Genomic DNA, 17,359 nt, shown 5'->3' with positions numbered 1-17,359 from the left:
AACATATCCGTTAGCATTAGAGATTAGTTCATGTTCACATTCATTCGCATGTTAACCAAAGACTACTTCTGATAATGCTAAAAACGAACATATATTTCATAGCATTATTCCTCAAGAAAGACAAGCTTTTAGTTGCAATTGTTCTATTTAAAAGTGATATTCGTTTAAATAATAAAAGGTGAAGACAAAAGACAGATTCGACGAATTGAAGACGCAAACGACCAAAAAGCTCAAAAGTACAAAAGACAATCAAAGAGGTTCCAATTATTGATAAGAAACGTCTCGAAATTGCAAGAGTACAAGATTCAATACGCAAAGTACAAAATATAAAATTGTACGCAAGGACGTTCGAAAATCCGGAACCGGGACCAGAGTCAACTCTCAACGCTCGACGCAACGGACTAAAAATTACAAGTTAACTATGTATATAAATATAATATAATATATAATTAATTATATTAATTATATATATATTATAAACCGTCGGCAAGAAAGACTCCAAAAGGGACTGAGCTGTAATTTCAAACTCCGCGACTCGCGGAGTTTGAAGGCAAAAATGCCGCGAGTCGCGGAGCCCCAAAAGTCGAAAATCCCTATAAAAGCAAACGAATTCTGATTTCAAAAATGACCAAAAATCCATTCATCTCTCTATCTATATCGTATATATTTATATTTAAATTTTAATTTTAATTTTAATTTTAATTTTAATTTTAATCCTAATAATAAGGGTATGTTAGCGAATGTTATAAGGGTGTAAGTCGAAATTCTGTCCGTGTAACGCTACGCTATTTTTAATCATTGTAAGTTATGTTCAACCTTTTTATATTAATGTCTCGTAGGTAAGTTATTATTATGCTTATTTAATCCGAAGTAATCATGATGTTAGGCTGATTACTAAAATTGGGTAATTGGGCTTTGTACCATAATTGGGGTTTGGACAAAAGAACGACACTTGTGGAAATTAGACTATGGGCTATTAATGGGTTTTATATTAACTAAACAATACCTTGTTAATTTAATATACAAACTTATAATTTGACGTATTTATATATAACCACATACGCTTGACTGGGTACGGTGGGCGGGATATCTATAAATACCAATAATTATTCATTTTACCGGATACGGAACTGGATTAATAGTTAATAAACTTGTTGAAACAGGGGTGAATTACATTCAAGGGTAATTGGTGTAATTGTTAACAAAGTAGTAAAACCTTGGTTTACACACAGTCGATAACCTGGTGTATTCATTAAACAAAGTATTAAAACCTTGTTACAATTCGAATCCCCAATTAGTTGGAATATTTGACTTCGGGAATAAGAATAATTTGACGAAGGCTTTCGCTCTTTATATTTATGACTGATGGACTATTATGGACAAATCCGTATGGACATATTAAATAATTCAGGACAAAGGACAATTAACCCATGGGCATAAAACTAAAATCAACACGTCAAACATCATGATTACGGAAGTTTAAATAAGCATAATTCTTTTATTTCATATTTAATTTCCTTTATTTTATATTTAATTGCACTTCTAATTATCGCATTTTTATTGTTATTGTATTTAATTGCACTTTTAATTATCGCAAGTTTATTTTATCGCACTTTTATTATTCGCAATTTCATTATCGTTATTTACTTTATTCTTTAATTTAAGTTTTGTATTTATTTTTAATATTTTACATTTGGTTTTAACTGCGACTAAAGTTTTAAAATCGACAAACCGGTCATTAAACGGTAAAAACCCCCTTTATAATAATAATATTACTTATATATATATATATATTTGTATTTTTATAAAAGTAAACTAATATAGCGTTAAGCTTTGTTTAAAAAGATTCCATGTGGAACGAACTGGACTTACTAAAAACTACACTACTGTACGATTAGGTACACTGCCTATAAGTGTTGTAGCAAGGTTTAAGTATATCCATTCTATAAATAAATAAATATCTTGTGTAAAATTGTACCGTATTTAATAGTATTTTCTGTAAAAATATAAGCTATTTTATATACTACTCTGCTAAAACATCAAGTATTTTTGGCGCCGCTGCCGGGGAGTCTCTTAAAAGCCGGAAGCGCAACGCTAATATAAAAAAAAAAATTTATGTATTTTTAAGATTTTGTTAAATATTTAAATTTTATAAAGTTTCTTTATTTTTATATAAGTTTTATTTAAGTATTTTGTTTTTATTTAAAAACATATAAAAAATATATATAAATCTAGTTTTAAGATTTTTATTTATAAAATTATAAAGTAATTCTATTTTTATTTAAGTTTTAAATATAAGTTTTTATTATACACATATTTTTTTATATAAACAGAAAAATTAAAAACAGAAAATAAAAAAAAATAAAGAAAAACGCGTCGAATTTAAATAACCTGTCAGTTGAAAACTGGAACCCCGCGACTCGCGGGGTTTGATGCCTTGAATACCGCAACTCGCGGAGGGTACCTGACACGCGACAGAACCCTAATTCTGCATTAATTACGGGTAATTAATTATTATTATTATTATTTAACCCTAATTATTATTATTATTATCATTAGTTTTAATTTAAGTTTTAATTAATTTGTATTATTTAGTATTAATTAGTTTAATTAAATTATAAAATTAGTAGTTTTAATAAATAAATAATATAAAAATAATATTTTTATAAAAATTGTACTTTTTACAAATTTTTGTATATTTTTATATTTTGTTCATTTTCAATCGTTTTAGCGTAATATTTGTATTTTTAGAGCATATTTAGTTTTAAACTTAGATTTTGCCATAGTTATTTTTACTCCTAGATTTTTAGGCTTTGCCGTAGAATTCCTTAAGTGCTTTTTCTTTAGACTAAGATTTAGGTACTTTAGAATTTTGCGACGCCTTTTTAAGTTTTAGTTTCTTTTTAAGTTATTTCCATTTGGGATATAGTTTTACTTGTAAGCTTTAATATTTTTAGACGACTTTTACCTATGTATCAATTATCATTCCAATTAGTAATCTCAATTTGCGATTATAATTTTAAGTTAGTTGTAGTAATAAGGTTAGGTTAGTCAAGTATTTTTAAGTTTTATAAGTTTCTTTTATTTTTCCGTCACCTTTTATTTTTCAACCATTTTTCTTTTTCAATCTTTTTTCGACGAACTCTTTTTCTTTCTTATTTCTCGCTATTCTAGTTTTTAGGACATAGATTTTTATTCTACTTCTTATCTAATTTTCTTAAAATTACGAAAATTTATTTTAAGTGGTTAAATTGATAGACATCAAAATTTTCTGGTTCGTAGTAATAGTTGGATTTGTACGTGGACCGGGTTATTGGAGCCAAACAGTCCTCAATTATATTGAGACCAAACGAATTCTGCCCCTCTGCTGCATCTTTTGGCTATTCGAAACGTGGGCAAAATTAGAAAAGTCTATTGATTGGATAACTTATTATAATTTTTCTTTCCTTTTAAAAACTAATAGGATATTCAGTGAATGCACCGAGCAAGACGTTCACCACCTTTTGTACGTTCACCACCTGTAACTAGATCAAGACATTTAGCAAATATTACCGCCGTTGATTTTTCTTTAGAATCGTCATCCAGTCAACCAAGTACTTCAGTTCAAATTTCTGATAATCCATTTTTTGAACCCGACCTCACAATTGAGAATCCGGAAAATATTCAGGAACGGTTCGTAGATCCTGAACCACTAAACTTTTCTCCGGAACCACCAATCATTCAAACAGAGATTGTTGAGGAACGAACCATTAAATCAGAATCCTCTAGTGATTCCGATTCAACAAATTCAATTATGGAGAATCTGGAACCTTTAAGTATGGAAGACCGAATGAGAGCTAAACGCACTGGCCAAGGTCACACAATTACTCATCCAGACATTAATGCGCCAGATTATGAAATCAAAGGACAAATTCTACACATGGTGACTAATCAATGCCAATTTAGTGGTGCGCCGAAGGAAGATCCAAATGAACATCTACGTACCTTTAATAGGATCTGCACACTATTTAAAATCCGAGAAGTGGAGGATGAACAGATATATCTCATGTTATTTCCCTAGACTTTAAAGGGAGAAGCCAAAGATTGGTTGGAATCGTTACCTGAAGGGGCGATCGATACATGGGACGTTTTAGTTGAAAAATTTCTTAAACAATTCTTTCCTGCATCTAAAGCCGTAAGACTTCAAGCAGAAATTGTTACGTTCACACAGAAACCGAATGAAACTCTATATGAGGCATGTACTAGATATGGAAAGTTGTTAAGAGGATGTCCGCAACATGGTTTAGACACCTGTCAAATAGTACAAATATTCTACCAAGGATGCGACATCACTACAAGAAAAGACATAGATATAGCCGCTGGTGGTTCTATTATGAAGAAAATCGAAACTGATGCTTACAAAATTATTGATAACACTGCTTCCCACTCACATGAGTGGCACCAAGAAAAAGATATCGTTAGATCATCTAAAGCAGCTAGAGCCGATTCTAGCCATGACTTAGATTCCATTTCTGCAAAGATAGATGTTGTGGAAAGACGAATGGAAAAGATGACTAAAGATATTCACTCAATACGAATTAGTTGTGAGCAGTGTGGAGGACCACATTTGACAAAAGATTGTCTCAGTATTGAATTAACAATGGAACAAAGAGAGAATATTTCATACATAAACCAAAGGCCTGGAAATAATTATCAGAATAATTATCAACCGCCAAGACCGATTTACAATCAAAACCAAAATTATAACCGAAATATTCCATACAACAACCAACAAGGTCCTAGCAATCAACAAGTATCCAATAATACTTACAATCAGCAAAGACCTAATTTTCAAAACAAGCCACCACAACAAACCGATGATAAAAAGCTGAATTTAGAAGATATGATGACGAAGCTAGTTGAAACTCAAACGCAGTTTTTCACATCTCAGAAACAAACCAATGAACAAAATGCTCAAGCATTTAGAAATCAACAAGCTTCTATTCAAAATCTGGAACAAGAAGTAAGTAACCTAGCAAGGTTAATAGGTGAAAGAAAACTGGGAAGTTTACCTAGTGATACAAATGCTAACCCCCGGAATGAAACAGCTAAAGCTATTACCACAAGAAGTGGTACAACGCTTAAACCACCGGAAATACCTGTAACTTCTGATGAAGCTATTCCTACTCTACAAGAACCACAACCTGATCAAGATAAGGAAAAAGAACCGGTAGTTGAAAAGGTTAATGAAGATAACACAGTTAAGGATAAACCTTATGTTAAACCATACCAACCACCACTTCCTTACCCGAGTAAAATGAAGAAAGAGAAACTTAAAGCCGAGCAATCCAAATTCTTGGATATGTTTAAACAGATAAATGTAAATCTTCCTTTCATTGATGTGATTTCAGGAATGCCTAGATATGCTAAATTCTTGAAAGATCTAATTTCAAATAGAAAGAAAATGGAAGAACTCTCGACTGTTACTATGAATGCTAATTGTTCAGCAGTGCTGTTGAATAAGATACCAGAAAAACTATCTGATCCAGGAAGTTTCACAATTCCATGTTTTCTGGGTAGTCTTAGTTCAATAGAAGCATTGGCAGACTTAGGTGCTAGTATAAATCTAATGCTGTATTCACTATACGCTAAACTAGACCTTGGAGAATTGAAACCAACCAGAATAAGCATACAACTAGCCGATAGATCAATAAAATATCCTAGAGGGATAATGGAGAACATGCTAGTTAAAGTTGGTACTTTAGTATTTCCAGTAGATTTTGTTGTTTTGGACATGGAAGAAGATTCTCAAGTTCCTCTCATATTAGGAAGACCATTCTTAAACACAGCTAAAGCAATGATAGACGTGTTCGGTAAGAAACTGACCCTAAGTATAGAGGATGAGAGTGTTACCTTTTCAGTTGATAGAGCAATGCAACAACCACAATCTGCAGATGATACATGTTATTATATTCAAACTATAGATGCACATGCAGAATTATTAGAAAAATTTCCAGAACTACAAGGAACAGGAGAATGTTCTTTAGGAGAAGGTAATGAACCAATTGATGAAGCTGAAATGTTAGCTACACTTATAGCTAATGGATATGAACCAACAACAGAAGAAATTCAAATGCTAAAAGAAGAAGACAGATATCGATACAAATCATCGATAGAAGAACCTCCGAAATTAGAGTTAAAGCCACTTCCAAACCATTTGGAATACGCTTATTTACATGGTGAATCTGAATTACCTGTAATAATATCATCTTCTCTTACTGAAAATGAGAAATCACAATTCATTTCTGTGTTGAAATCTCATAAACCAGCCATTGCATGGAAGATTCATGATATTAAAGGAATAAGTCCTTCGTATTGCACACATAAAATCCTTATGGAAGAAGGTCATAAAACGTATGTGCAACGCCAATGAAGACTAAATCCTAATATGCAAGATGTAGTTAAGAAAGAGATTATTAAACTGCTAGATGCAGGTCTAATTTATCCAATCTCTGATAGTCCATGGGTAAGCCCAGTTCAATGCGTAGAAGGGTGGCATGACTGTCATTACAAATGAGAAAAATGAGCTTATTCCTACTAGGACTGTAACAGGATGGTGTGTGTGTATTGATTATAGAAAATTAAATGACGCCACCAGAAAAGATCACTTTCCCTTACCTTTCATAGATCAAATGTTGGAAAGATTAGCCGGAAATAGTTACTATTGTTTTCTAGATGGATTTTCCGGATATTTTCAAATTCCAATAGCACCCGAAGATCAAGAGAAAACCACATTCACGTGCCCTTATGGTACTTTTGCTTACAAACGCATCCCATTTGGACTTTGTAACGCCCCTGCAACCTTTCAAAGGTGTATGATGGCGATTTTTCACGACATGATAGAAGAATGCATGGAAGTTTTCATGGATGACTTTTCAGTCTTCGGTGATACATTTGAATCATGTCTAGTTAATCTGGAACGAATGCTTATTTGTGACGATCGCTCCAAATCCATATGGACGAACATGTCATTCATCGATTTCATTGCGAGGTATTTGACCTCTATATGATACGTTTTGTAAACATTGCATTCTTTTGAAAAGGCACACCATAAATAAATATTTAAATCAAAGGTTTTCGACAGCTGATGATTTCTACATATAGACAATCACCATAAATAATAGTTTACAATAGTACTTACGTTGACAATGCAGTCAAATAAGATACATGGTGATGATTTGGTGAATGCAACGTTTCCTTGAAAAATATGCCATGTAAGACTCCATGCACATAGCTTGTCTAACATATAATCAAACAGCGGAAGACTTCTAGAAAACCTGAGAATAAACATGCTAACAAGTGTTAACACAAAGGTTGGTGAGTTCATAGTTTTAATGTATCGTATAATCTGTATATAAAGGTGGATCACAAGATTTCAGTTGTTTCATCCGAAACGTTTATCAAAATATTCTACAAAATTGAGCACCCTGGTAACTAAGCTTTAACGTCTATAATAAGTACCCCTGTTTTAACATACATGCAACCAACATGTACAATACACGCAAACCAACGTGTACAATACACGCAAACCAACGTGTACTAAACTCAAATAGCATACATCTGTTTTATAGTTCAGGCTAGGGTTTCTATACCTGGAACAGACGGGGATGTCAAGCCCTATGGATCTATATACAACTACTCGCGCCCACCAGTTCTTATAACTGGCAGTTACTAGTTACCAAAGCTAAGGGATTTTCGGTTCAAACTCGGTGTAGAATTTAGTGTGTACTTGTATCCATTGCGTTTAAAATAAAGTGCATGTATTCTCAGCCCAAAAATATAGATTGCAAAAGCAATTAAAAAGGGAGCAAATGAAACTCACCTTAGCAGCACATAAGGTCATTCATTGAAATGTGACCGAAACTCGGAATGCAAATTAATCATAGATCTCAACGTATCAATATTGAGATTCAATATTGCAGGAAAGGTACGTAGACGCAACGGAGATGATAAACACTAGTTTGACCTCATGAGCATACCCTCGAACATTACCCATCACCTCCATAGCTATAACCCATAATTTCCTTAGCCTTATCCTTCTCATAAAACTCGTTTCGAAATAGCTCGCTCATGACCTCGTCGTAATATTTTATGTATAATACTCAATAATATCACTCATAATACTAATATTAATAAGATTAATAATATTACTAATTTCTATAATAATAATAATATAAATATAAACAACAGAGGGAGTAATATGTAGTCGTGCATGTGTGTGTTTAATATACGAAGTAAAAAGGCTTTTTATAGCACATGACCAATCCATCCATCCCATGCGATCGCATGGGATGTGTATGGTTTAAGCATGCGATCGCATGCTCATCTAAAACAGCTGGTATCCACTTCCATTTCTTACCGACATTTATTTCATATGTAATATAGATTTATATATTATTTAATATATAATATATTTAATCTTTAGAATTAATTAAATATTATATTATATTTACGTGCGTAGTAAAAATGTAATTTTTGTTCAAATGACTCGTACGTTATCACTCGACTCATGTACCACTTTCGGTTTTTCAAGCGCACTTTCATACGTTTAAAAAAACTAGCCTTTTACGTTATGCGACGTGTACCCTTATCAATAATTTGACTTACTTATCAAAAAAATTACCTTATAATAAATGTAACTTATAAAATTGAGCGTTGTGGTCATTTGCTTCTATAAATCAGTGACTCGTTGTTTGTCAAAATATATTATTTTAAATCAGGACGTTTTATGACTAAGTTAAAATATATATATATTTTTATTTAGAATCGTAAATTTATACGTAATATATATGTTTGAAATATTTATCTAATGATATAAAGATAAAGTTTAAAGTTGTTTGAAAATTTCCGGGTCATTACAGTACCTACCCGTTAAAGAAATTTCGTCCCGAAATTTGATTGTGGTCGTCATGGCTAATCATAAAAATGTTTTTATGACGAATATGAGTTGGTATATAGAGTTTTATCACTTTTGAGTAATATAGATAAAACGATTCTATTACTTGAAGAGTACGAGTGAAGCTATCCTAAAAGGAATGAAATGAGAACTAAAGTTTTGTCTTAACTTTTGACGTTGTCATGGTTGGATTCCGAAATTCAAGGGATTTAAAGAAAATCTTCTAAATCTAAAAGATTTGATTCTTCGGCGAATAAGGAAATTAGGATCTCTCTAATTAAATGCGGAGATCTGCCTTGATTTCTCTATGAAATATTTCATTATAAATTAACTTCTTCCGGTTTGTCACTTTTACCATTCCTATACTTAATTCTCAAATTCAAAAGATTGTGAAAATACTTAATCCAGTTCTGATCCTTGTCCTTATCCTTACTATCGCAAAAATCATTCTCCTTTTCCAACTTCCACCAGAGGAATTTGCTTACTTCTACTTTGCTCTTGGGGTTATAGTGCTTTTAATTCTCCCGTGTCGTTATGTTGCAATAAACATTGATATTTACGGTTTGTAATTTATACGTTGTTATCGGGTTTTATATCTCCCCTTATATTTCAATGTCCCTACTTCTATCTTTTATAATCATTGTCATCCACAGTTAATATTCCCTCATATTTGCTGCGATTTATACTCCAATTTCTATTTCGGAGCTTTGTCCCTTCGTTTCTTCTTCTTGCGATTAAGCATCTCTTGTAATGGTCCAGAATTCGTGTATACAAATTTTGGAATGAACATTGTTAATGTTCTAGGAAGGAAATGGTAATGGCACGATTTTGATTTGTTAAATTACCAGAATACCCTGGAAAAGACCTAATCATCAAGAAATATTTTCTTGATATTTTAGAGATTAAATAGAATACAAAAGTCGTATAACATGGCACATGATAATGTTATGATCTGTGAATCATCATGTTTCATTTGGAAACTCAGCATGACTTACTGTAATATAATCACGTTGATCAAGTATCATTATATTATATTAACTCATGCTTCAGTTCCCAACGCTTCTTCAAAAACATTCATAATTTAAACTCGAAGGTTTCAGAATTTAGAAACTAAAATAGTTTCTTTTATGATGTAATACAGATAGCGTGAAGAGGTAAATGATTTCAGATAAGGATAGTTATGAAAATATCTTCAGAAATATCGAGGATATTTATAATGAAAGATACGATGATATCTTAGAATTTCTAATATCAAAAGATGATAAAGAAGATTTGTCCGTAAATGTTTAGAGTCAGGAGTAAGGTATTTGTTAATGACTTCAGCAGATACTGAATCATTTGGATTCTTTGAAGACCTATGTTTATTCTTTGTGATTTATCCACAACCTCCTTCATACTTTGCTCAATCCGTTTTCCAGTTCCAAACCTTCTCTTTTTCCGAGCTTTGCCAACACACTATTCTTTATCATCAAAATTTTGGCTGTTAAGGTCGTTTACAGTTTTTGTTGATTCATCAGCATTCAAAGTTATCATAACCGAATCGTCGTTTATCAATCCGAGGTGTTTTCAAAAGTTTGAAGGGTTTGCATGAAGATTGTAATTGTCAAGATACATATGATGTTCTAGAATTTCGAACGATACAAATTTTTTTTCCTGGGTTTATGAATAGAAGTGATGTTCTAGTACAGTTTTGAAGTCAAAGTATAACATTTGAAAGATGTAAGAATCTAAGAGTGATGTTTTCTGTTAAATCTTGGCTTGGATTCTGATTTTTCAAAATCAGAATATGTAATCAAATTTGGATGCGAATAGTTATTTTGATTTCTATGAAAGAATGTATCTCGTTGTGAAAGTAGTGGGTATAGTTGATGATTTGCTTAATCAAAATCGAACATATTAATTGTGACTTTATATATATCTCGGGTATTACCTACCCGTTAAAATATTCTCACCATTAACAGTTTGTACAAAAGGATTTTTCAATTACAATCTTTATGAAAATATACCTACATATATATTTTCTTTAGATGTAATCATGGATTTAATGAGTTAACATAATATTAATCTCATCTGGTTTTTGATTAGGACTAGAATATAATCTCTAAAACTTTAGATATTACATAATTGCCGTAGAATATTTCTCCAATGAAGTTATGAATCAATACTTCATCGGTTATTGTTGTTGGTACTCCTTGGCGTCTATGGTGCGTATGACGTTGATGTTCGAGGTACAGATTGTGATGTTGAGGTGTGGGATGCGGATGTTGTTGTTGGTGGTGGTGATGGTACTGTTGGTGTGGCTGATGGTGCTACTGTTGCTGCCGGTGCTACTGCTGGTACTTGTAACCCTTGCACCATATTCTCTAAAGTCACTATCCGAGCGCGAAGCTCGTTAACTTCTTCTGTTACACCGGGGTGATTGTCGGTTCGGACGAGTGGATGAATAAGATCCAAAATTTGAGATAGTATATAATCATGACGAGATACTCTGGAGATGAGAGAGAAAATGGTATTACGAACAGGTTCTCCGGTAAGTGCTTCAGGTTCTTCGCCAAGAGGGCAATGTGGTGGATGGAAGGGATCGCCTTCTTCTTGTCTCCAATGATTAAGTAGACTACAAACCCATACCCAATTCATCCAGAATAGGTGATGGCTGATTGGTTGATCCATTCCGGTTACACTGTTTTCGGAGTTCAGATGAATATCCATATCGGAATAGCTGTCGGAATTTAAGGAATTTGAACTAGATACGGGATCCATCTTGTATAATTAGAGAGATGATTTTTGATATGAAATAGATTATAGAATTTAGATTGGTACTCTTCAATACATAATTTACATATGTATATATAATACCAAAATCCCGTAAATTACGGAGAAATTTTCGGAAGATGTCAGGAAAAGTTTACAGTAACAGATATGCTAAGATATGAATTTTGTCGGTACACTATCTATGCAGTAAATGCAGGAAACGTGTTTATACTTAAGAATGATAAGCATGTAATTTCCGACAAGAAATGATAAGTAAAACTCAGTAAAAACATGTACGATCATAGTCCAGACTCACTAATGCATTCTAACAATTACCAGTTTAACACACTAATGCAAATTCTGGTTCCCTATGACCTCAAGCTCTGATACCAACTGTGATGATCGCTCCAAATCCATATGGACGAACACGTCATTCATCGATTTCATTGCGAGGTATTTGACCTCTATATGATACGTTTTGTAAACATTGCATTTTTTTGAAAAGGCACACCATAAATAAATATTTAAATCAAAGGTTTTTGACAGCTGATGATTTCTACATATAGACAATCACCATAAATAATAGTTTACAATAGTACTTACGTTGACAATGCAGTCAAATAAGATACATGGTGATGATTTGGTGAATGCAACGTTTCCTTGAAAAATATGCCATGTAAGACTCCATGCACATAGCTTGTCTAACATATAATCAAACAGCGGAAGACTTCTAGAAAACCTGAGAATAAACATGCTAACAAGTGTCAACACAAAGGTTAGTGAGTTCATAGTTTTAATGTATCGTATAATCTGTATATAAAGGTGGATCACAAGATTTCAGTTGTTTCATTCGAAACGTTTATCAAAATATTCTACAAAATTGAGCACCCTGGTAACTAAGCTTTAACGTCTATAATAAGTACCCCTGTTTTAACATACATGCAACCAACATGTACAATACACGCAAACCAACGTGTACAATACACGCAAACCAACGTGTACTAAACTCAAATAGCATACATCTGTTTTATAGTTCAGGCTAGGGTTTCTATACCTGGAACAGACGGGGATGTCAAGCCCTATGGATCCATATACAACTACTCGCGCCCACCAGTTCTTATAACTGGCAGTTACTAGTTACCAAAGCTAAGGGATTTTCGGTTCAAACTCGGTGTAGAATTTAGTGTGTACTTGTATCCATTGCGTTTAAAATAAAGTGCATGTATTCTCAGCCTAAAAATATAGATTGCAAAAGCAATTAAAAAGGGAGCAAATGAAACTCACCTTAGCAGCACATAAGGTCATTCATTGAAATGTGACCGAAACTCGGAATGCAAATTAATCATAGATCTCAACGTATCAATATTGAGATTCAATATTGCAGGAAAGGTACGTAGACGCAACGGAGATGATAAACACTAGTTTGACCTCATGAGCATACCCTCGAACATTACCCATCACCTCCATAACTATAACCCATAATTTCCTTAGCCTTATCCTTCTCATAAAACTCGTTTCGAAATAGCTCGCTCATGACCTCGTCGTAATATTTTATGTATAATACTCAATAATATCACTCATAATACTAATATTAATAAGATTAATAATATTACTAATTTCTATAATAATAATAATATAAATATAAACAACAGAGGGAGTAATATGTAGTCGTGCATGTGTGTGTTTAATATACGAAGTAAAAAGGCTTTTTATAGCACATGACCAATCCATCCATCCCATGCGATCGCATGGGATGTGTATGGTTTAAGCATGCGATCGCATGCTCATCTAAAACAGCTGGTATCCACTTCCATTTCTTACCGACACTTATTTCATATGTAATATAGATTTATATATTATTTAATATATAATATATTTAATCTTTAGAATTAATTAAATATTATATTATATTTACGTGCGTAGTAAAAATGTAATTTTTGTTCAAATGACTCGTACGTTATCACTCGACTCATGTACCACTTTCGGTTTTTCAAGCGCACTTTCATACGTTTAAAAAAACTAGCCTTTTACGTTATGCGACGTGTACCCTTATCAATAATTTGACTTACTTATCAAAAAAATTACCTTATAATAAATGTAACTTATAAAATTGAGCGTTGTGGTCATTTGCTTCTATAAATCAGTGACTCGTTGTTTGTCAAAATATATTATTTTAAATCAGGACGTTTTATGACTAAGTTAAAATATATATATATTTTTATTTAGAATCATAAATTTATACGTAATATATATGTTTGAAATATTTATCTAATGATATAAAGATAAAGTTTAAAGTTGTTTGAAAATTTCCGGGTCATTACATTATTAGATGCGAACAATCAAATCTAGTACTTAATTGGGAGAAATGCCATTTCATGGTTAAAGAAGGCATCGTTCTTGGACATAAAATTTCAAAAGAAGGAATTGAAGTGGATAGAGCTAAAGTAGATGTAATTGCTAAACTTCCACATCCCACCAATGTTAGAGGAGTTAGGAGTTTTCTAGGGCATGCCGGTTTTTACCGACGTTTCATAAAAGATTTTTCTAAAATTGCCACTCCTATGAATAAACTTCTAGAAAAGGATGCTCCATTCATCTTTTCAGATGAGTGTATCAAATCTTTTAATATTCTTAAAGAGAAACTCACTAATGCGCCAATCATGATCACACCAAATTGGAATCTACCATTTGAACTAATGTGCGATGCAAGTGATTTTGAAATGGGAGCCGTTTTAGGACAAAGGATTGAAAAACGATTTCAACCTATATATTATGCTAGTAAGACGTTACAAGGAGCACAAACGAACTATACAACTACTGAAAAAGAACTCCTTGCTATTGTCTTTGCTTTTGACAAATTTCGATCATATCTCGTTCTAGCAAAAACGGTGGTCTATACCGACCATTCTGCTCTTAGATACCTATTTTCAAAACAAGATGCTAAACCAAGATTAATCCGTTGGATCTTACTCTTACAAGAGTTTGATATTGAAATCCGAGATAAAAGAGGAGCAGAAAATCTCGCCGCTGATCATCTTTCTCGTCTTGAAAATCCTGAGTTAGAAGTTCTAAATGAATCGACCATACAAGACAACTTTCCTGATGAATATCTATTGAAGATAGATTATAAAGAAATCCCATGGTTTGCAGACTATGCAAACTACTTAGTTTGTGGATTCCTTGAAAAAGGATTATCGTACCAAAAACGAAAGAAATTCTTCAGTGATATAAAACACTATTTTTGGGAAGATCCACATCTGTTTAAAAGTTGTCCCGATGGAATAATACGCCGATGTGTATTTGGAGATGAAGCTAGTAAAATTTTAAACCATTGTCACACAGGACCAACAGGAGGGTATTATGGGCCTCAACTAACAGCAAGAAAAGTTTATGATGCTGGATTCTATTGGCCTACAATTTACAAAGACGCACACCTTCTTTGCAAATCATGTGATGCTTGTCAAAGGGCCGGAAAAATAAGTCAACGTGATGAAATGCCACAAAATGTCATCCAAGTATGTGAAGTATTTGACATTTGGGGTATTGAATTTATGGGTCCATTTCCAAAATCTCATAATAATCTATATATACTCGTAGCCATTGATTATGTATCTAAATGGGTGGAAGCACAAGCTCTCCCAACTAACGATGCACGAGTTGTAGTCAACTTTTTAAAACGTCTTTTTGCAAGGTTTGGAACACCAAAAGCTTTAATAAGTGATCGGAGTACTCATTTCTGTAATAATCAACTTGAGAAAGTTCTTAAAAGATATGGAGTAACTCATAAAATCTCCACCGCATATCATCCACAAACAAGTGGACAAGTTGAAAATACCAACCGAGCTTTAAAACGTATTCTAGAGAAAACCGTAGGATCAAATCCGAAGGAATGGTCCATTAAATTGGAGGATGCACTCTGGGCTTTTAGAACAGCCTACAAAACTCCAATTGGAACCACACCTTTTAGACTTGTTTATGGAAAAGCATGTCATCTTCTAGTAGAAATTGAACACAAAGCATTTTGGGCTTTGAAAACATGTAATCTTGATTTACATGAAGCTGGACGTCTACGATTAAGTCAACTAAACGAATTAGAAGAATTAAGACATGAAGCATACAATAATTCGTTAATCTATAAAGAAAGAACGAAGAAATGGCATGATAAAAGAATCAGAAGTTCAAAATAATTTAAAGAAGGAGACAGAGTTCTTCTTTTCAATTCACGATTCAAGCTATTTCCTGGAAAATTGAAATCAAGATGGTCTGGACCATTCATAGTCAAAAGAGTTTTCCCATACTGCACGATAGAATTAATAAATTCAAATGGGATTGAATTTAAAGTTAATGGTCACAGAGTTAAACATTACATACATGGTCCGATGGAAGTCGACAACGAAGTTAATCACAATTTCGACACCACAGCTAACTAAGTGTGGGGAGAATCAAGTCTTTAAAGGATAATATGTATTTCTGTTAGAGTTAGATTGTCTGTTTTCGTGTAGTTCTCGAAAATGGAACCCGAATGGTCTTTCCCTAGCAGACCCTAAAGAACTAGTCTTCTCCCCCCATTCTGAATTTTTATTTTTTTAGGTTTTTAGGAAATGAAGACTGCCTGTGAACTAAACCATGGTCTAATGCTACAAGCTTTGATCACTAAACGTAATAATGACATACTACCGAGTGAATTAGTATCAGTAATCAGAGAAAGAATGGACGGAGTTAGAAAAGAATCTAGATGCGAAGATAATAAGTTACAATTTGGTAAAGGAAAATCAAAATCCGCAGCGAAAAGAAGAGCACGACACCTAGAAAGATGTCACAAATGCGGAAAATGGTCACATGGAGGTAAATGTTCAAATAATCAAACCTATTCAAATACCAAATTTGTTACTTTATGCAGAGACGGACCGTTCATATGTTTAGAAGAAAAGACACTGAATGCTCGAGGTTACGCCTATGTAGCTATGGAAAACCAATTAAACCGACTATCTTATGAATGGGATAGATCATATAACTAAGAAATCTATTTCACAGGTAAGTCTGTACAGTTTTTATTTTTATTTTATTTTATTTTTAACCTTTTGATAATAAACGCTAATTTGTTCGCTATAAAGTATTAAATTGGTATTGAATAAAATTAGGTTTGGCGACAGAAATTATTGATATCATACAAAAATTTATTACATCACTGCGAAATTTAACATTTATTCTTAAGGTATAAATATCTTGAATCAATCAACCCAAAATATTTTAAAAATTCGTCATAGTTAAATTAGGTTTTGGAACCGAAATTACTTTACCGAAAAGAGGGGCGCATATCTTTGATAATATTTGATTGATTAAAGTGGGATAAAAAGCCAAAAAGATTTTTAATTTTATTTTTACCATGTTTTTAAAATTAATATATAAATCTTAAATTAATATTATAAACTTTGTAAAAACAATATTTTTAAAATTGTTAATATTTGAACCATAATATAAGTTTGGTGTGAATTTATAATATGAATTTTTAAATTAAGTTTGGTGTGAATTTTTAAAATATGAATTTTTAATTTTATGCATTTTAAATTTTAAGTTTGGTGTGAATTTTTAATATTAATTTTGAATTTCATATTAAAGTTGTGTGAATTTAAAAACAAAAATTTACTTTATCTCATTAAGTTAAAAATATGA

This window comes from Rutidosis leptorrhynchoides, chromosome 1 (genome assembly GCF_046630445.1).
Source record: "Rutidosis leptorrhynchoides isolate AG116_Rl617_1_P2 chromosome 1, CSIRO_AGI_Rlap_v1, whole genome shotgun sequence".
In the NCBI taxonomy this organism is placed as follows: Eukaryota; Viridiplantae; Streptophyta; class Magnoliopsida; order Asterales; family Asteraceae; genus Rutidosis; species Rutidosis leptorrhynchoides.
The sequence above is the reverse complement of the archived record's forward strand: the minus strand, read 5'-3'. Positions refer to the sequence as shown.